This window comes from Natrix helvetica, assembly GCF_964273705.1.
Source record: "Natrix helvetica genome assembly, chromosome: 1".
Classification (NCBI taxonomy): domain Eukaryota; kingdom Metazoa; phylum Chordata; class Lepidosauria; order Squamata; family Natricidae; genus Natrix; species Natrix helvetica.
In genome coordinates this window covers 307415888-307436907 of record NC_138548.1, presented here as the reverse complement: position 1 = coordinate 307436907, position 21020 = coordinate 307415888, and the positions used below count along the sequence as shown (strand labels likewise).

The 21020-nt window shown below is 38.5% G+C and overlaps 1 protein-coding gene across 6 annotated transcripts in view; it reads left to right on the top strand.

The window, feature by feature from the left end:
* Window positions 1-21020, top strand: part of FGD3 (FYVE, RhoGEF and PH domain containing 3) — a 112791-nt gene that overhangs the window by 33232 nt on the left and 58539 nt on the right. Inside the window, exon 1 of one of the 6 annotated variants that reach the window (XM_081945479.1) lies at window positions 11626-11896. The exons of 1 other annotated variant lie outside the window; for it this stretch is intronic. The gene's annotated coding sequence lies outside the window, so the exon portion shown is untranslated. 4 more of the 6 variants (XM_081945477.1, XM_081945475.1, XM_081945478.1 and 1 more) reach the window with 4 other exon arrangements.

The window sequence follows — 21020 nt, the reverse complement described above, 5'->3', positions numbered from 1 at the left end:
ACCCCTAAGCACAATTGGTACTGCTGTACTGTCATACAGATGGCATTCTTGTATTGCCCTATCCTATTTCTATTGCATGCTTTTTCTCTTCTTTTTGTTACTATTTTGAGCAATATAAGGGTGTGGACAAGAATGGTAGAATGGAAGATAGAATAGCTGTATCATCCATCCATGCTGCTTTCTTGCTTTTACTATTAGATTCAAGAGGGGGCTTGAATCTGAAGTATGAAGCTAGTGAAGCACCTAACAAATTTTGGATATCCTAGAAGGTTACACAAGGTCAGCCCTGTTTGATTCTTGCATTGGGGACCATCTGGAAAACATGGATGACTGTAAACTAAACTGGGGAGCAGAAATATATCCTGGAAGAAACAGTGGCAAACTATTTCAGTACTATTTCCAAGAAAACTGCCAAGGTGTGTCCATGACAACACCCAGAGTCAAGCTTCTTTAGCTACCGTGTTTTTCGGAGTATAAGACGCACTGGAGTATAAGATGCACCAAGGTTTTAAGGAGGCAAATTAAAAAAAAGTTTTTGCACTCTGCAAACCTCCCAAAAGCGGCCCGTTTTTCACGAAAACGGTCCCTTTTTTTTCAAAAAAAGAGAGGGCATTAATAGCCCTTAGGAGGCTTATAGAGTGCTCCTTGGGGAGGGGCAAATGCGAGCAAAAAATGTCCCGTTTTTCACAAAAACTGGCCCATTTTTTGTTAAAAAAGGGCATGGATAGCCATTAGGAGGCTTATAGAGTGCTCCTGTTTTTTGCTCATTTCTGCCCTCCCCAGCCCCCAGGAGCTCTCTGAAAGCCTTCTAAAAGCTATTCATGGCCATTTTGGTGAAGGGGCGGGGACGCAGCCAGATTTTCAGCCTCTTTTTTGAGAGAAAAAGGTGCATCTTATATTCTGAAAAATACGGTATATTTTACATTCTATTTTATATGTTGCAATTCCAATCTTTTTAGAGTCAGTTGCCAATTCAACATATAAGGAGGAGCATTTGCAGTGTGCGCTCAGAAGAGGCACCATACACACAAACTTCAAATAGGGTTCCTGGACTACAGGTAGTCCTCGACTTACAACAGTTCATTTAGTGACCATTTGAAATTACAAAGGCACAGAAAAAACAGACTTACGACCGATTTTCACACGACCGTTGCAGCATCCCCATAGTCATGTGATCAAAATTCGGATGCTTGGGAACTGACTCATATTTATGGCGGTTGCAGTGTCCCAGGGTTGTGGGACCGTCAATCTTCTGACAAGCAAAGTCAATGGGAAAACGGGGGTCATTCAACGACCGTGTTACCACTTTAACAACAGCTCTGATTCACTTAACAAATGTGGCAAAAAAGGCATAAAATGGGGCAAAACTCACTTAACAAATTTCTCACTTAGCAACACAAATTTTGGGCTCAATTGTGGTCATGGGTTGAGGACTACCTGTTCCATTGTGGCTACCACTTTGACTTTTTAACCATATAATGCAGGCAGTCCAGAATTTACTGGGCTGTGAAGCTAATTATGTGCTGAAAGACATTTCATAAGGGCTGTTTATTCACAAATTCATCACTAATTTACTGCTAATACTGTAATATTATTTTCCATTAAATTAAAGTAGTTCTTTCAAGTAATTTTGTGCTTTACATATTGTAGCAACTGAATATTTAAGCTGTTGCATTGCCAAATTATAGGCACATAAAAACATGACAGCCCCTAGCAATTTACTGTATCCACCAGAGATACATTGCTAAGCATAGTATTTATAGCTAAATATTTATTAACTGGGGAATGAAATGTAAAATATAGAATTATTTCTTGCTGTGGAATTTCTATCATAATTCATTTATGTGCAGCACAATACATATTTAGTTGGGCACTCGGGCTTGTTAGGAAAAAATACATTCTTCATAACTTTTTTTTTTTAGGAAATGGTGGTATGAATGCCATTATATATATAGATCAAAGTCTTCTTTCTTCTCCTGAAGATTGTTTGAGTTGTATTGTAATATTTGTGAGTAGGTAAAAGGAGCTTGGGGTGAGCAAACAGCTCTGTACTCCTGCAAAAGTAGTGGGGTGAAATGCTACCGGTTCAGGCTAGTTCACCCGAACTGGTAGTAAAAAAATGCTTAACAAAGTAAAAAAAAGTTCCGATGATCAGCTATACTGCGCAATGGTAGGAACTTTTAAAAAACTTTTTTTAAGCATTTGGGGTCTGTTTTTGTTATGTTATTTTTACTCCCAGGAAGCTTCCCTGAGGCCTGCTAGGCCAAAAGGGGATGTGGGGATGCTGTGAAAGAAAGAAAGAAAGAAAGAAAGAAGAAGAAAGAAAGAAAGAAAGAAAGAAAGAAAGAAAGAGAAAAAGGAGAGGGTGGAAGGAGCACAAACCTGGCACTAGAGGTACCTTTAGAGGATACCTTGAAAGAGCACAGCAATCCAGGACTGGAGGGGACCTGGAGGTCATCTAGTCCAACCCCTGCTCCAGCTGGACATTGTTAAAGTTTCTGTCTTTTGACACACACACACCCAGTCACATGACTATGTAGCCATGCCCACCAGTAGCCATGCCCACCAGTCACATCAGAACTGGCAGGAAAAGAAAAATTAGATTTCACCACTGGCCTGTTTACGCTATGTGAGAATATAAGGGAGGCTGGGAAAGGCTAAGGGAGTATTAGCATAAGCTGTGCCTGAGTTGGCAGAGGCTGGGGGAGGGCTAATATGGGCCGCACAGGAACTGGGAGAAGCCAGTGCTGTAGATGGGAGGAAAAGCAGAAGTGACTTATTGGAGCGACATGCAACCTTCCATGCTGGCTTCCCATTGACTTTGCCTGTGGGAAGCTAGCAGGGAAGATCACAGTGGCAATCACATGACCTCAGCTCCCTGCAACATCGTAATTGTGAACTGGACACCGAAGCACCTGAACTGCAGTCACATCATCACAGAAGTGCTGTGATGACTGGAACTTTGAGGACTGGTCTTTTTTTTTTCCGGCTAACTTTGAACAAATGAATGCAACAAATGGATGTAAGCCAAGAACTTCCTGTGGTGATATCTCAATTACAGAGACTCCTAGAGGAAACAAATTATCTGGATCCCTGCCAGTCAGAATTCAGATCAGTGATTCTCAACCTTTTCTTCACCACAGATCCCCTTTAAATACCTTTTGTGGCCACGGACCCCTAAGACTTAAGATTTTTAAATCATAACATTTCTTCAAACCTTTGTGGACCTCCTGTGATGGCATTGTGCCCCTCCCCTGGTGTCCACGGATCACAGATTGAGAACCACTGTTTTAGATTATTACATTTTTGAGGGAGAACAGCACTCCACTGGTCCAATTAGATGAGAATGATACAGGATCCTTTTTAATTTTTAAATTTCTTGTCATCTTCAGTACCATGCATGATACTCTATTGCATTGCTATATGGATTGGGATCTATCTATCTATCTATTTATCTATCTATCTATCTATCTATCTATCTATCTATCTATCTATCTATCATCTATCTATCTATCTATCTATCTATCTCCCACCTTTTTACAAATAATTCAAGGCAGCAAACATGTCTAACATAACTTTCTCCTCCTATTGTCCCCACAACAACAACAACCCTGTGAGTTAGGTTGGCTGACATGGATAAGGTGTGACTTGAACCCACAGTTTCTTGCTTTCTAGCCTAGTGTTTAAGCACTAGACCTTGGGTATCAAATCCACAACATCATGTTGCCATCATGTGACATTTTGCAATGTTTTTCCCCTTCGCGGAGTTGGGGTGGGCATGGCCTCTGTGTGATGCAGTCAGTCCACGTGCCTACAGTTTGACACTCCTGCACTAGACCAATGTGGCTCTTTTAATTATGACTCAATAAAGAGTTAATGGTGCTGATTTTCAGGAGTTCTGCTTCTACCTGAATCAATGTCTGTAGTCATTGGCAGAGGCAGGGTTATGTTTGAGGCCATGGATACTATTCTGTGAGGCATCATAGCTCTTGGTGTTCTCCCCCGCGGTATTTAACATCTATACAAACCGGCTAGGAAGTAATGTTCTAGTAGAGGATGATATGTCATCATTCTGTTGATGGCACTAAGATCAAGTTGGGGATGCTATCAAAGGTAGCATCTGGAGGCTATTAGGAGCCTGGATGGATCAATAAACTCTCAGATTAAATCTTTCAAAAAGTGAGTTGTATATCACTAAACAGCCAAGAACATTGACCCTTTTGGTACTTTGGATGGAGCTGTATTCTAAATTATGGGAGGTTATCGCCCCACTATATTTTGTTTGATCAAACACCATATTAAGAGGGAGTAAAAGCGTAGGTATTTGGGACATAATATGAGTCATTATGAGAGATTCAAACACTTGCAGAATGAAGCTTTTGAAAAAGAGGCTGGCAGAAGACAAGGTGGTTAAATATTATCATTAATACAAGCCTGAACTTACATGAATTCAAAGAGCAGAACAAAAAAAGATTGATCCATCCTCTAGACAGAGAGCCAGATATAGGAGCAGCTGCATACTGGAATTGCTGGTGCTACATCCTCAGTGCTTCCAGCTCAGCTGCACCTCCCCCGAGACCATTCATGGAGATTATTTAAGATAAAAATGGAATTGGGGGAAGGATTATGAGCATGCCACGTTACGTTTAATGGCTCGTGCTTTGCACATTTTTTAAAGGATTTGGCAAAGTATTGTTCTAAAAAAAAAAAGGATGCTGATTGAGGAGAAAACCAGGCAATGTACCTGAACATATACATTACTATCTTTGGGTAACACTCTTATCCAGGTTTAGCCTAAAATATGGATGGATTTGTGGAAATATGCAGTTAGTGTTCTTGTAAAAAAAAAAATAATGCACCCTTTTTACTACTGTAAGAGCAAAAGTTATTTAAGTAGTGGAATAAACGGAAAAGGTCATGATTCTTTCAAGGAAAAAGATGCACAGAATGAAAATGAATTTGATTTTAATTTTCCATTGAATTAAACAGAAGCTTGTTTAATTAACTTGGACTGGATCTCTTGATTTAGGATACATTGGGTATATCTAATTCTCTTTTTCAGGTCATACTATCAATTTAAAGTCTGTATTAAGTAAGGAGTAAGAAGCATAGTGGTGATGATTATATGCCATCAATTCATTTTTGACTCCTACGGACCACATAGACCAGAACCTATGGCACACGTGCCACCTGTGGGCGCACGAGCCATCGCCCCAGCTCAGCTTCACCGTGCATGCGCCCATGCCTCCCGCTGGCCAAGTAGTTTTTAGGTCTCTGCCGCGCATGCACAGTGGGTGGGGCGCATGTGGGGGTACACATGTGCATGCGGGAAGGTGAAGGAAGCGAAACGGAGTCGTGCACACATGCGGGGGGGGGGCGTGTTGGATACACGCAGGGCCTGAAGAGAGATTTTCTCCAAGATGATCTACCCCTAACTGTTCTTTCATGTCTCCCAATGGTACACTCATCACTTCTGTAACTAAGTCTTCCTTTCCTTTCCTCTCCTCTCATTTCCTCTCGTTTCCTCTCCTTATTTCCCAGCATTAGAACCTTCTCCAGAGACTGGGTCTTCTCATGTTTCAAAGTAGGATAATTAGAGCCTGCTCATTTGAGAACTTTGGGTTATGCATTGTAGTATAACTTTCTGGAATATAGGTCAATATAGGTAAGTACAGGTAGTCCTGGACTTACAAGCACAATTGAACCTAAACTTTCTCTTGATAAGCGAAACATTTGTGAATTTTGCCCTGTTTTACGACCTTTCTTGTCACAGTTGTTAAGTGAAACACTGTAGTTGTTAGTAACCTGTTTGTTAAGTGAATCTGGCTTCCCCATTGACTTTGCTTGAAGAAGTTCTCAAAAGGTGATCACATGACCCAGGACCCTGCAACCGTCATAAATATGAGTCAGTTACCAAGTGTCTGAATTTTGATCAGGGAACCAATGATCAAAAATATGAAAAATTGTCATGTCACTTTCTTTGATGCCATTGTAACTTTGAATGGTCACTAAATGAACTGTTGTAAGTTGAGAACTTCCTATATATGGAAAAAAATGAAATGTTATGTTTTCTCTGACTTCATGCTACTTTTAATATTAGTTAAATATTCTTTAGATTTCTGAACTGATGCCATCATTTAACTTTCTGTGGTATACATGAATAATTTACACATCTAAGCATAAAATATCCATGATATAATTGCAATGAAATGAAAAAAATTAAAACCAGTAATCTAATCAGAGCAATCTAAACACTCCTGTGGTGGTCTCTCAGTTAATTAAAAAAAAGCTCTCCAAAAGAGTGTTTCACCTTGCTTCTGGAATATCAATATTGGAACTAATTTGGTTTCCTGGAGATTGGTTAAGAGGGGGATTTCTAGGCTCAAACAGCAAAGCACAGCACAGAATTATCTCCTTGAAAAGCAATACGGACTTTTTCCTTGTAATGTTTTAAAGATAGAAAAGCTTTATTTTCTCTTTAGATTGTGCATGACTAAATGCAGTATGTAAGTAGCATTTGACTAAAGCATACACGCTGATCTTCCTCCCTCTTGCTTCTGACTTGTAATGTAGAAAATTAATGTATGGCCTAATGGTTGCACCTTTCAGAGATTACCTGTCTCCCTGCTTTCAATAATAACACTTCTGCCACTATATCAGTGCACCCGTCTTAAGCTATGGCTACGAGTATAGTTATTACAAATTTCTCAATTCTCAAATCCTATTTCTCAAGATCTTCCTTGAAACCTGACTACAAACAGAACACAAATTTACTCGTGGGTCTTCATTTTCATTCATCATCATCATCATCTTCTTCTTTCTTCTCTGAGGATTTGTACTGGGTAAATTGATCCCATGTGGCATTGTCTTCTTCCGTCCATAGCAACCTCTATACTGACCCATCTCCAGTGACCTGGAGTCATCCAAGAACATTTTCCAGCAGTATGAAACAGCCTTTTTCTTCCTTTTGCTTACTAGCTATTTTCCCTCCTCTTTCTTGAGTCCAGCAACCAGGGGTGAAATTCAGCAGGTTCTGACAGGTAGCGGAAATTTTGAGTAGTTCAAAGAACCAGCAAATACCATCTCTGGCTAGCCCCAGAGTAGGGTGGGAATTGAGATTTTGCAGTATTCTTCCCCTGCCATGCCCACCAAGCCATATCCACAGAACCAGTAGTAAAAAAAATTGAATTTCACCACTGCCAGCAACAATTATCACTCTCTTTTGTTGTCAGCTTCTTAGCCTACTTGAACTTTTTCTCCTCCGTGTAAGAAATTCTGATGGTTGCAAAAAAAAAAAAAAAACACCCTTCCAGCTCTTTCCTGTCCTCAATTTATCAGCTGCAAGTATGGTTTTTGTGTCTGTGGGATCATGTGGCAGGAGGGCAGATGGTGTTTATTCTCTCACAAGTCTATTCTATAATATTGGGGGCTTTGTGATAAAATATATCCTCCTGACCATTGTCCTCGTAATTTCATGATAATGAGTGACTATAAGTAAAGTTTCCCAATATGTTCTTGTTGAGAAATCCACTCTAATTGAACCAGGTGAGCTACTTGGTATGTCAGCACTAAGTGATGTCACTTTTCCAAAATATTGCTAAGTCAAGAGAAAACTAATTAACAGAAGCTTCACCCCCAGATACAGAAAAAATTGAGCTTAAACCCTCGGGAAGCACTTTTTCTCCATATACAGTAATACAAGTAGCTTATTAATGGCATATATCTGTGCTTTTCAGAATTCGAGTAATTAACCGCTGATTCCTGCAAACAACCAAAGAAGAGAAATAACCCTCTATTGAATATATATTGTAGGCAGTGGCGGGTTGCTAATTTTTTTACTACCAGTTTGGGAACGTGTGCATGCGCGATGCTTTTGCACAGAAGCGTCCAGGCGGGTGGGTGGAGCTTCCCACCATCACTACTACCTGTTTGCCTGATCTGGGCCGAACCGGGAGCAACCCACCTCTGATTGTAGGGGTTTTAACATACAATACACAGCTTCTTTGGGGTTCATGGATAATTTTCAGGGGTCCATGACGCTGGATGAGAAAAAAAAATCATTTCACTAACGTCTATTGAAATTCAACTTTTCATTCAGTAAGGTATGCAAGCAACAATGGAATTTATAACCTTTAGACTAAAAAAATATTGTTAAATAAATCTCATGATGTAAACTTATTATATCTAAAAAGGCATTGTCTTATTAATTGCATGGATCAATAAATATGTACATGTATTGCTGAGGTTTGCCTTAAATGGTTTTTGCTTTAATTGCATTGTGTTTTTATTTCTTTTGCTGCCCAGAGCTCCTTCTGATAGATGGGTGACCATAGAAGTTTGTTTAATAAATAAATATATTACTATCAGGATCCAAAAAATAAGAAAGACACATTTTGATACTTCCAAACAAATTTCTTTATTGCTCCTCACCTGTAGACAGAATCTTCCAAAGTAAAGCAGGTTACCACCCCCATAAAGCATACACTCTGAGAACTATTAAGAGAGGAGCTGTTTTAATCCTCTTTTTGTCACACAAACTATCTGAACTGAGTTGTCGGTTTGCTTTTCTGGAATGCCCTCCCGCCCTTCTGGGAATCCAAACTACATTCTATCGCAATTCTATCGCAATTACATTTTTATAATATTTTATAATTGAATTTCAGCATAATTATAATACATTCTACATGTGCTTATTTTAGGCATTAAAAGACATTTTTTTCCCAAGAAGAAACTCTCAAATGGATTCATGACACAGAAATGTTGTGAATCCCTGATGTACTGAAAAACAACTTACACTAGCATGAGGCTCTGCTGGGTTGAAATGCGACAACTTGTTACAACCGACTCACTGCAGTCAACTCAACAAAGCCAGCTCACCATGGGACAACTTGCCATGGCCAACTTGCCATGGGACACCTTGCTGTGGGGCAATTTAACAATTCTATTTAATTATTTGAAATATTTTTTAAAATTTTTTTGTCATTTACATTTCATTCTTCCCCTCCTTTTGCATCCTTTCTTTAATGATTCTATTCCACCATTTCTTTGATATGCTATTGTACGTCGCCCCGAGTCCCTGGGGGGAGAGGGGGCGACTAAGAAGTCAAATTAAATAAATAAATAAATAAAATTAGTGTAACTCTTGTCCTGCAGTGAGTTGGCTATGGCGAGTTGGTCATGGTGAGCTGGCCATGGCAAGTTGGCCGTGGTGGAATGCCATATTCCTTCCAACTATCAAAGCTTTTTACTTTGTAGAACCTATTCCAAATACAGTGTTTCCTAGATTTATCCTGGAACTCCATAGAAAAATAAAACAGGCAAATAGAAATTATATGATTTACAGATAGTTACCCAATTTACAATCACAATTGGGAGCAGAATTTCTGTTGCCAAGCTAGGCAATTGTTTTATGATTATTTTTCATCACTGTTGTTAATATACGCTCTCTAAATCTAGTGCTTTTAAGTGACAGAGATAATTTTTAAGACAAGTTATGATTATTCTTCACAGCTTACAATACTGTCAAAACATTGTTAACACTGTGACTGGGATACACTGTGACATTGAAAATTTGCTGGAAGAAAAAATGCAGGATAAAAATCTGTTGACCAAAAGAGATAGATCAAATATGCTTAAATTGTGGTTTAACATGTCAATCTTGGTTGGGTTTCAGAATAGTTCCTTGTAGAGGTATAGTAGGTACTTACAATGCTTTATAATTCCTGAGCTCCAGTCCTCGCTTTCCTTGATTATGTTTGAATCCACAATTTTCCTTGATTATGTTTGAATTCATATTATCTACTTATTCTTTTCTTTCCCCTTTTCTAAGATGAACCTCTGAAAATAAGAAAGGATGATCCAGCACCACACTCCTTTTTTTTCTCTTCCATTTTTTGGAATATGTGGATGATAATTTTCCCTTTCACATTCTTAATATAACACAAGTCAGAAAAATTCAAATCACTTTCATAATAATCTGGGCATTTGGGGGTTGGGGAGAGAAGAGGAAAGTGTTACTCATCATGAGATAATTCTGCTATGCTACTTCTGGAAGCTACTTGCACTGCTCAAAAAATTTGCAAAATCCTACAAGATTAACACATTAAAACTCAAAGTATATTCTGTAAGCAACAACAGTTCTTTATTGAATAGTGCCACCTGCAACTCTAAAAAGCTGTAGCTGATTCTTAGGGTTATAATGACAGTTTTAAGGAACAATGATACTGTCACTATTATGCTTTTACTGAAATAATCAATAATCGGTTCAGTCCCGTAGGGTGATACTGATATAACAAGCTTGTCTATGGTATATCAAAAGATATGAGAGAAACTTCCCCTTAGGAGAATGTTTGACTTTTAGTTCTGTCTGGCAGACTTCTGCTTTTCTATTTAATAAAAATCCTAAATGGACCAATGTTTTATATCATGTTCATCATAACTTCATTACCTTGTAAAGATTATGAGAATTAAGTGTTGGATGTTAGATTATATGAAGCAAAAACAGGTGCTGAATAAGCTTTAGAGTAATAACAAATACTTTGTTTATTGGCAAGTATTTTAATGAAAGGACACATATTGTTAGCAATGTTTTTTTTTCTAAAATTGCTATAACACAAATGTTTTATTTTAGCATTCTCCCACTTCCCTTTCCATTGCTAAAAGTGCTGTTTATGCCACTCTTGTGAGTAGGTTTAAAATAATATAAATTTAATTCAAACCATCAAAAGACTTAAATTGTATGTATTTCCTCTCTCTTACACTCCTAAATTTAATCCATGACTCCCTCCTCCCCCATAATGTGATTCAGAGAGACAGAGGGGAGGTTTGAATGCAAAGTTTCAATGGGACATGAATGGTTTCAGCTGGCTTTTAATGAAACCAGAAGGAGGTCCAATTTGGGCTCAAAATGTTGACTATACAGAGTAAAACTTCTGTGCAATGAATGAGTTGCTGTGTATTCCTAAACTGATGTTTTTAGTTTCTTCCACCCTCCCTGCTAACTGAACAGTATTTATTGATCTTCATTTTAAAAAAAAGATGTTGCATCTGCAATGACTATAAAAACAACCATCCATAGCATTATATGCTATATACTAGAACATGTTCATCCCTATGCCTCAGTTAAAGTTTTTAATTATTTTTACCAAAACCTGCAGTTTGCTTTCTCCAGTGCTGTTATTTCCAATTGTAAAAATCAGCATAAAGATAGCCATCCCTGTGTCAATGCAAATAAAACAGTTTCAAGTGTCCCCATATTTGAGAAGTTGGGGAAACTGCTTTAAGCATTTTCCTCTTATTCTTTTGTGGTAAATCTAGGTGCATTTTAAAACCTGACTTTAGTACAATTTCAGAGTGAAAGACCAGAAATCTTAAACCAGTGGCAGTCTGAGCCTGGTAGTAATAGTAAATTTTATTCCTCTTTCACATCTTCCATTCAGCCTCCCTTCAAGGCTTGCCCCTATTTAGAGGCAGCATTTGTCATCAGCGGAGCCCCCTCCCCTTTTCCACATTTATTTCCATGGTAACCCTTTTAAGGCATTCTGCAGACTGAAAACTACTTTTGCTTTTTCATCATGCAGGCTGCCATTGTGAAGAGTTCACTGTATATCTTACAGCTTCTGAATTAATATAAAAGAATATGCAAGCAGTATGCATGGACAATGTGTTTTTAAGACGAGCTACTTATAAAGGAACTACGGGGCAGCCTACATGCAACCTACTGTCAGCACGTTGTTTGCTAGAGGAACCACAATCTAAATTGATTAATTAATTGATTAACTTTGGGATAGGTTTGATCAGAATGGACGTTGCATCCAGTCAGCTGGGCAATTTCCTGAATTTAGTTCAAGGAAAATCTGGCCAGATGGCTGGTTGGGTTTAAGCTGATAAATTGCTGGTAAGTGCTCATGCTGTGATATATTGCAAATCTTTCTCTCTTTTTTTATTGTACATTTGTTAATGTCTATCTAAGAATCATTTGGAAACTGGTGTCTTAATGTCAGATTCTTCCATGTTTAGAAATTTCCTTTTAATGTTAACAAAGGTACAATCTGCTGTATTTGCTCTTTCAGATCTTGTGAGCACAAAACAACATTTGAGTGCTATATGTTTTTTGCTGCTTTTCTTTAATGGCATGATTCACTTTATTGTTCTGTTTTTTAAAAAAATGTCACATAGGTATTAAAATACCTATTCTTCAAAATGATAATTGGTTTAAGCTTATATTTTCAGAAGATGCAAAAATGGTAGACATTTATTTTTATAAATTGTGTATTACTAATGCAGACATACATACACATTACTGCTTATCTACATTCATTTATTACATTATTTTCAAAATCCAAGTGGATACGACAGTAACTTTGAAAAAAAAACATGTATCTTTGTTTGAATGTAAAATCTGATATTGATTCTGTAACTGGGATTTTATATCCTTTTCATTTTTTATTTGTTTATGAAACTGGAAGAATGTGTGGTTAACTTGAACTATGGCAATATAAATCTAGTGTTTTTTCTAAAATTCAGAAGCAAATCATAATTGATGAATCACCATGACAACATATTTTCTATTTCATCATTTCTCTTTACAATTCCATGAAACCCTTGATGTTCTGACATTCATTTTGTAATGAAAAATAATAGAAGTGAATCATTTCATTAGGGTCTCAAAATCATTGACTCTTAAAGTACTACCAGTATATGTTGTTTCCTATGCAGCCTACCTTCTCAATTCTCTTTTGATAAGTGAATAGCACATTTGTTGGCAAATGCAAAAATAGTATGTATATGTGTGATTGATACAAAGGGCACTTCTCAATTTTTGGGTTTTTAAGAATCAAAGTGTTTTCATTAGATATGTAAATAAACATACATAATGTGCAATAACTTTATGAACCAGGGTTCCTGCCAACTTAAGTGGTGTTGATAAAATGCTGTGGTGGTTGGATTTCCTGTTTTCTGCCTCCCAGTGCCCTGAGGGTATCTTACACCTCCCTGGAATTGATGAAAATCATAGTAATTAAAAAATAAAATGCTGCTGCTTCTCTCACACCTTGGAGTATTATCTCTCCTCTGCCTTACCATCTTCTGTTTAGCATGGATCTAGGGAATGAAATGAGACAATATTTTAAAAGATGCCTGTACATTCAGTTTTGCTTTTATGTAAGTATTCAGTAACATGCACTTGTCCTTCTAGAAATCTTATGTGGCACATATTCAAGTATGTTACAAAAAAAAAGGACAGGGCTTATGAAAATAACAAAAGTGCTAGGGATAAAGATGTTGCAACAACTGCACTAATGACAAGATATTAAAAAGCATCAGGCCTACTGGTATCACACCAGAGTTGATACTGTGGTTTGGAAGAGTGTTTAAATTAGGATGGTCAGAAGTATTTTCAGAGGTGAAGTGCATTTTGTAACTGAATATTGTATGCATTTGTGTCCTTTGTATTAGTATCACAATATAAATTAGGATTCAGAAATTGTATCTAGCTTGAAAAGAAGAAAAGAGAAGAATTCTAAGATCAACAGTTCCAGGGACTGAGATTTGGGGAAGGCTTCAATAAGAGCTGAAAATGTAATTTTTCTTTGAGTCTTTAGGCAGTAAGTCATATTATTTCTGCTATTAGAAAGCAGAAGTAACCAACTATAGCCTATACATATCATACAAGTCTTAAGAAATTACTAATACAACCTCCCATAAGTGTTTATATTTCCTTTCTAGGTCATAGTTAATAGGTAGAATATTAGTACACCTCCAGCAAGGAGATCCAGGGTTAGTATCTCCACTTAACCAAAGACTTCACGGGGTGGTTTAGGTAAGACTCCATTGAAGGTATTTCAAAGGATTGGGGTGGATTATAATTTGGTGAGACCTTCATGCCTTAATTTATCAAAATAAATGGATAAATAAATCCCTGCATACTCTTTTTTCACAAAATTGCCCCACTCTTGAGTCCATAAAACATGGATAAACTGGGAAAAAAGTGCACAAGGTTAGCATTACTAGGTAAGACAAAGATAAATTCAAGAGTTGTAATCACGATCAGAAAGTGGTTTTAGCCTATCTTCTACAGATTTCCCCTGAGTTTATGCCACTGCTTCTCAGTTCCCTTGAGTAACTGGGGAAACTAAAATCTAGATCAGGATCACTGAAGGAGAGAGGATACACATGCTCCTGGTATGGGTATTGCTGAATGGTTACATTGGTCTCCCATTCCAGTGGTGGGTTCTGGATCCCGTTGCAACCGGTACAGTGCAATGGGGCCGGGCATTCACCACAAGAACGCGCACAGCACATGTGCACACGCATCCTTCCGACGCCTCCGTGACCCTCCAGCTGCTCTGTGGAGCATCGTGTAGGCGCCATACGCTCCGTGTGCAGAAGCGCCGAAGAGCTCAAATACAGGTAAGGGGGGCAGGTAGCACCATACCGGAATGGTATCTGGTGCTCCCGGCAGGCACTGGTACGCCCGTACTGGGGCGTACCGCCTGCAACCCACCACCGCCCCATTCCCAGCAATCCTGTATATTTCTGTACCATGTGTTAAAAGCACCTTATGTCATGACCCTCTAAGCAGCTTCACCCTCTTTTTAAAAAACCCAAAGAGATTGAGAGAGGCTATTATCAGGGTCCATCTGAAAAAGAGAAAATAACTCAATATCATTATAAAGGTTGTGAATTACAGGTTCACAAAATTACAAGAATTTGGAGCTGGACAGTCTCTTAGGCATAATATATTAGCTAGAGACGCCAAATCTAATTCAGACACTGCCTTCCATGCAAAAATTCTATCTTGACAAATTCTCAGAAACTTGGATCCTATTCATGTCTGATTATGCAGACAGCAGCCACCAACACTTTTACAAGACCTGTAGAGCATTCCAGCAAGGAGCAACAGCTGTATCAAGGGTGGGCCACAAGAAGTTTTCCAAGAAGAGCAATAGTCTGGCAATGGCCTTGCCTGGCCCGCTGGGTCTCTCAGCTGTGGTGTTTCTAGCCAGTGTCTGCAGTTGTCTCTTCCACCTCACACCCCGTTGTGTTGAACAATGCTAAACTACAGGGCTCACCATCTCAAGCCGTTGTGGAAGGATGCTGATTTAGAGACACCAAATCAGCAGGGAGGTAAGCAATAGCAAAGGAAGACAGGCTGAGAAGAACAGGATCTGGCTGCCCTGCCCTCAAGATTTCCCTGCCAGGTAACGAATGGGACAACAGCAAGCGAGCAAGCAAAATTTCCTGCTTGTTGAAGAGGGAGGGAAGGATTCTACTAGCAAAGAGAGACTAGAGCAGGGCTGTCAAAGTTCACCATGCGCTGGCCACGCCCACACTCGGTTTAGCGAAGGAGGAAAACTTGTGATACATCATGTGACGCCACCATGACGCTTCGAGTTTGACACCCCTGGATTGAGGAAAGAAATGAGAAACGACTAAAAAAGTTGTTTCTGCTCGGCGAGGAGAAAGAACAAAAAGAAAAGCAGGATCTGAGGAGTTTTTAATGGGATGACTTTCCTAGATTGTATGATCTTAAATATAATCTTGAAAAAATATATCTATTTAGCAATCCAATCTTGGAGTTCAATTCTTAAAAGAGCTGCTGTCTGAGTGGCTACAGTGAAATAGCCTGTTTTGCAAATAGCTGTGTTTCAGATATTTTTTTCACTGAGCAAGTTTAAATTTAATAGCATATTGTTCATTTTTGAATGAATATAGATTTTTGCAAAAGGTTTCCTGTTGTACCTTTCAGGCCAACAATTTAGTCTTCATGCAGCCCTCGCAACAATCAGGTCATCTGACCCGCGTATGAGCACATCCCCTGCACATGCCCTGCCCCCACGCATGCGCACCAGAGACCCAATGACTAGCTGGCCGGTGGGAGGTGCGTGCGCATGCACAGTGGAGCTGAACTAGGGTGACAGCTTGCGTGCCCACAGAGAGGGCACTGCTTGCCACCTGTGGCATGCGTGCCATAGATTTGCCATCACGGCCATACAGTCTTCTCACTGTTGCCTCCTGATCAGTGTATAGTGATCTGATAAGTCTAATCAGGTTCATGGTCTTGGGATACCAAGATCGTGCAAAGCTGACCATAGTTTATTGTTTTCTACCACATCAAAAACTTTTCTGTAATTGATAGAACTCATATGTAGATCCTTTTTATATTCACGTGCCTCTTCCATAATCCATTTATTATTGGCAATATGATCTCAAGTGCTGTGCCTCCATCTAAAGCCAGGTTATACATCCGGTAACTCTTGACCTATGACATTATACTATTTATTCATGCATTCATTGGATTTGGAAGGCAGCTCAACTACAGAATGATTCTGGGAAGCTTACACAATTTAAATGGAAGAGAAATACAGTGTCAGGTTTCCAAGTGATGAAACCCATTCAAAGAAGAAATGTGCAAAGTCCATCTTCGAAAACAAATTTCTTTTATAAAATAAAATGGCTACACATATGTCAAATTTGGGCTCAACAAACAGTCTGAAAAGGGAAATACATATATGCCTAGGTAAAAGAGTCAACCAATATCTAAAATTCTTATAAAAACTGTCATGGGCTCCCTAAGGGCCCAACCCCAAGCTGGGAGCAAAGCTACTGTATGTTTTTAAAGGCTTGTAGAAGCCTTGCAGGATGGGACCCATGTGTATTTCTGAGAGGGAGGCTATTGTAGAGGAGAGGTGCCACAATGGAGGAAACCTATTTCATCAGGTTTATAAAACTCAAAAGACATTTACTATGTCTATCAGGTGTTTGGATTGTGGTTACATTTTCTTGTATTCCAGTAGTATAAAGCTATTGATAAGTAGGTGCAGTTATGTGCCAACGAGCAAGCATTTAGGATAGAAAAGAGTGGAACTTAATTCTGAGAAGAGTCAAGAAAGAGCCAACAAGGAAAATTATGGGATTTGTTTTATGAACGGGTTGTAGAGATAGTGATTATAAACTGTAAAACTCACATTTGAAGTGGATTTACTTTTGAAATTGTTGCTGAACAGTTCAATTGTTTAAACTTTTGTGAAAAAAATAACAGCTTGGAAATTTTACAGCCAAACAACCATTTTCTTGAAATGAGTGTGGTTTTCAAGAAGGACTTATCTGTGCCTATTCATTTGTGTCTTTTGGGGTTCAATTTATTTAGGACTGTATACAATTCTGCTTCTCACTCTCCCCTTCCCTTCCCTTCCCCCACAAAATTGTCTACAGTCCCTTTGCTTGCCTTTATCTAATTTCTCCAGCACCATTCCTTTTCCTTTTTGTGTTTCCAGAATATGCATATCAGTCTTTGACAGGCACTTTGCAAAAAGAGACAGCTATTTTGCTTCTAGCATATTAATTCCCATAGCATCATTAAGGACCAGGTAATTGCAAATGTTCAAATTTTATGAGGAATGCACAAGGGAAAAAAAGTTAAAATTTTATGAGGAATTTCATAATGAATAGCACTTGGTGGATTCTGAGAAGCTTTTAAAATTGAAATTCACTGCATTATATAGCATCGAAACACAGCGTCTTCCAATGTAAAATTATTTTGAAAATCTGCTGTTATTAATTCAGTGCTTATTTGAAGCAAATAATCTTGGTAGTTATGTTATGCTGAGAAAATGTTGGTAGTTATGTTATGCTGAGAGAATGTTTGCTCCCTGTTTTATGGCATCAAGTTAACTGTTTAGTAGTTTTTATTCATTTTATTGTAAGTTTTCTGAAAGGCAACATACATGTTTAGTAATGGACATTATATAGCATGAATTTGGCATGGACCTGGGTTATTTGAGGGATCATCTCTCACCAATCACATCCATACCATCACTTCTGACACGATCTGCTGGCTAGGGAATGTTGCCTGGGGGAGCCCATAAAGAGAGCCTTTTCTGCTGTGGTGGTGGCAATTTGGAACATCGTCACTTCGGATATCAGATTGGCCCTCACCTGGCTGCCTTTTTGAAAGGCCCTGAAATCGTTATGTTACCAATGGCCATGGGGAACCAGGAATGTGGTAGAGCCTGTAAAATGGCTGTACATGTAGTACTCAATCTATGACTGGGGGAGGGTGTGCAGGTGGAGAAGATTTACTGAGCAACTTGCAACCTTTTTCTGCTGCCTTTCCCATTGACTTTAACATCAGCACAAACATGTTTTTTTTAAAGTAATGGATAGAAACGTCTGATATAGACTCAACCCCTTTTCTTTTTGGCAGGAAAGAAGATCTGCTTATGGCTTGCCATTTGAATTTGTAGCCATCTTTTATTTATAGTAGTATGTGTATGGGGCAGGGGTGGGTTCCAGCAGTCACTACTGCCAGTTCGCTCGTGGGTACTTCATGCATGCTACATCAGTGCATGCATGCTTGATGTTCCCCGTGCACTCATGCACAGTGCAATAAAAATTATTCTGCACATGCGCAGAAGCAAAAAACAAGATGGCAGCAACTATGGTGCCATCCAGAGAGCCAGTTCATGGACGTAGCAGGCCTGGCTCACTGTCGGTTCCAGCGACCCAGGCTGCCAAACCACAACTGGTTCATCTGAACCCATAGGAACCCACCACTGGATCATGGGTGTAACTATCCAGATGCCTACCTATCCACTTACTTACCTACCTACATACCAACCAACCACTTGCTTACATCTTCTATTTTGTAATGTTCATTAATTGTTTACAGAGAGTCCATGTCATGTAAAGGATGTCCCTTTGCTACTCAGTCTTAACTTGCTAATTTGTGCACTTTAACAGAATTCTTGTAGCTGTTGAAGCAGATCACCTCATTTTCAGTCCTGCATGGAATCCTTAAAAAATAGCAAGCTGGTTTAGTGAACAGAGGTGCTTTGCTCGTGTGACATCTAAAGTACTTCTGAATCATTTTCAAAGCATACATTGTCCTAAGAATTAGAGTAGCCTTATTAAATGCAGTACTTGACTAAATACTTGGGACGTTATTTATAGCCAAAACATACCCCCCCCCCAAAAAACTCCCTCCAAATTTTATACTTGCTGAAAGCCATTAAGGAATTTCTTTTACATGGAAGAATGAATTTAAAGCTGTCTTCTGGGTGGATTTACTTGCCTTCTTTCTTGTTCTCTAATCTTGTTCTCCATATTAGTGATTGTGGCAAGGAATCTTGCATGTAAGGATTAAGGCAACGGTCTTCTACAGCTTCGCTTCACTTGTCCTTAAATACTTGCCATAACCAATTTCATCAAAGCAGTGTTGCTTTAACTTGGGGTTGTAAAGATAAGAGCGACCTCATAGTCAAAGCAATGTTGCTACAATAGATTGTGCTGCTGGTTGGTTGATCTGCAAAGGACGTGAAAGCGAAGTCTCAAGGAAAGAGTGTAGAAATTATCCTGGCTTCAACACGGTGAGGAGGAATTGTGGGAAGTAAACTGCAACACATCTCAGAGACACACCAGGCTCTGACCCAGATTCATTTGATAGAAGCAAGTATGTATTGCTGTAGCTAATCCTTGGTGTAAAATGATTTATTTTAACTGAAAGGAAATGATTCTGTTATCTGTTGTGAGATTCCTAAGGCTAATATTTATTTGAAACATGTTATTAGATTATAACAGAACAACTTGAATCCTAGCTTAATTAGTGTGCCAGTGGCTAAAATCTGCAAATGTTTTCTTCTGTTTATTGCCTTAACATGGCCATTTGTACGAAGCTAGTCTTTCTGTTGTAGTGAATGTTTATTGAATTTTGTAGCAAGGTCTCGTGCTGTTTGGTCTTGTGCTCCTCCTCCTACATTTCACGGCTTGGTGCCTCCTCTTTAACAATCTCCTTCAGCACAGAATCATCTGGATACAGGCAGGTGTCTGTTAAGAAGGCATTGCATCTGTCGGATTGTGTAAACTCTAATTTATGAATAGCATATTTAATACTGTGATGATTTTAAACTGATTTTTAATGCCACATTAGGTTTTTTTTAATATTATAACAAAAATACTAGAATGAACCAATTGCTTTGCAAGTGCTGCTGATTTATGATTATGTGAGTATCTGTTACTATGCTGACTTTTGGAGCCTCTTAATTTATTTCAAGATATTTGTTTTGAAGTTTGGGTATCTTCTATGTGAATATGTACAGACCAATAATAGGGCAGATAGTTGTGCTTCTGAATTACATGGTATTCTAACTGGTTGATACTGTACTGTACTTTATTCATCAAGTTACTTCAGCTGCAAATTTCTTGGTATTCTTTCTAAATTGATTCTGAATGGAAGATGTGTATCTTTGTATATAGTCTTTTTTTCCTAGTAAAAGCTGCAGGTATATCTTCCTTAATGACTACCATGTTTAGCAGCCACTCAAAGTTATGACAGCATTGAAAAAGTGACTTTACAACCAGTCCTCCCACTTACAACTTTCAAAGCATTCCCACAATCATGTGATCAAGCTTTGGGTACTTCACAACCAGCAGGAGTTTAAAACCATCACAACATCCTGTAATCACATGATTGCCATTTGCACACTTCACAGCCAGCTTCTGAACATCAGACTCAATGGTGAAGCTGGTGGCAAAATTGCAAGTCACAGTCATGTGATGTTAAAAACTATGTTGCTTAGTGATAGAGTTGCTGATCCCAATTGTCATTAAGTGAGAACTACCTGTATTTAAAGAAGCATAATCAATATAGATATTTTTTCTCAAGGGAATATAGGTTCTGCTAATCTTTTCCTTGGATTACTGAAATTGTTGCAAAAGAACAATTCTTTGCAAATTTACAACGGCATCCTATCTACTGCTAAATAATCTAAATCTAAAATAAAGTATTCATGCATTGTTTAAATTTAGAAGATTGCTGAACACATAGCAACTCTGGGAGCCACACAAATGAAAAACAAAACTAAAATATATTAATAACTAAAATAAATTAAAAATTGCTATGATAAAGGGGGAACAAATTAACCACAAGTGTATTAAACATCTCATGCCATGGCAGTTAACACCCCTGTCTAGCCCAAGGGGAAGCATTCAGGGCTGTTCAAACTTCTGATTTAGTATTTTTA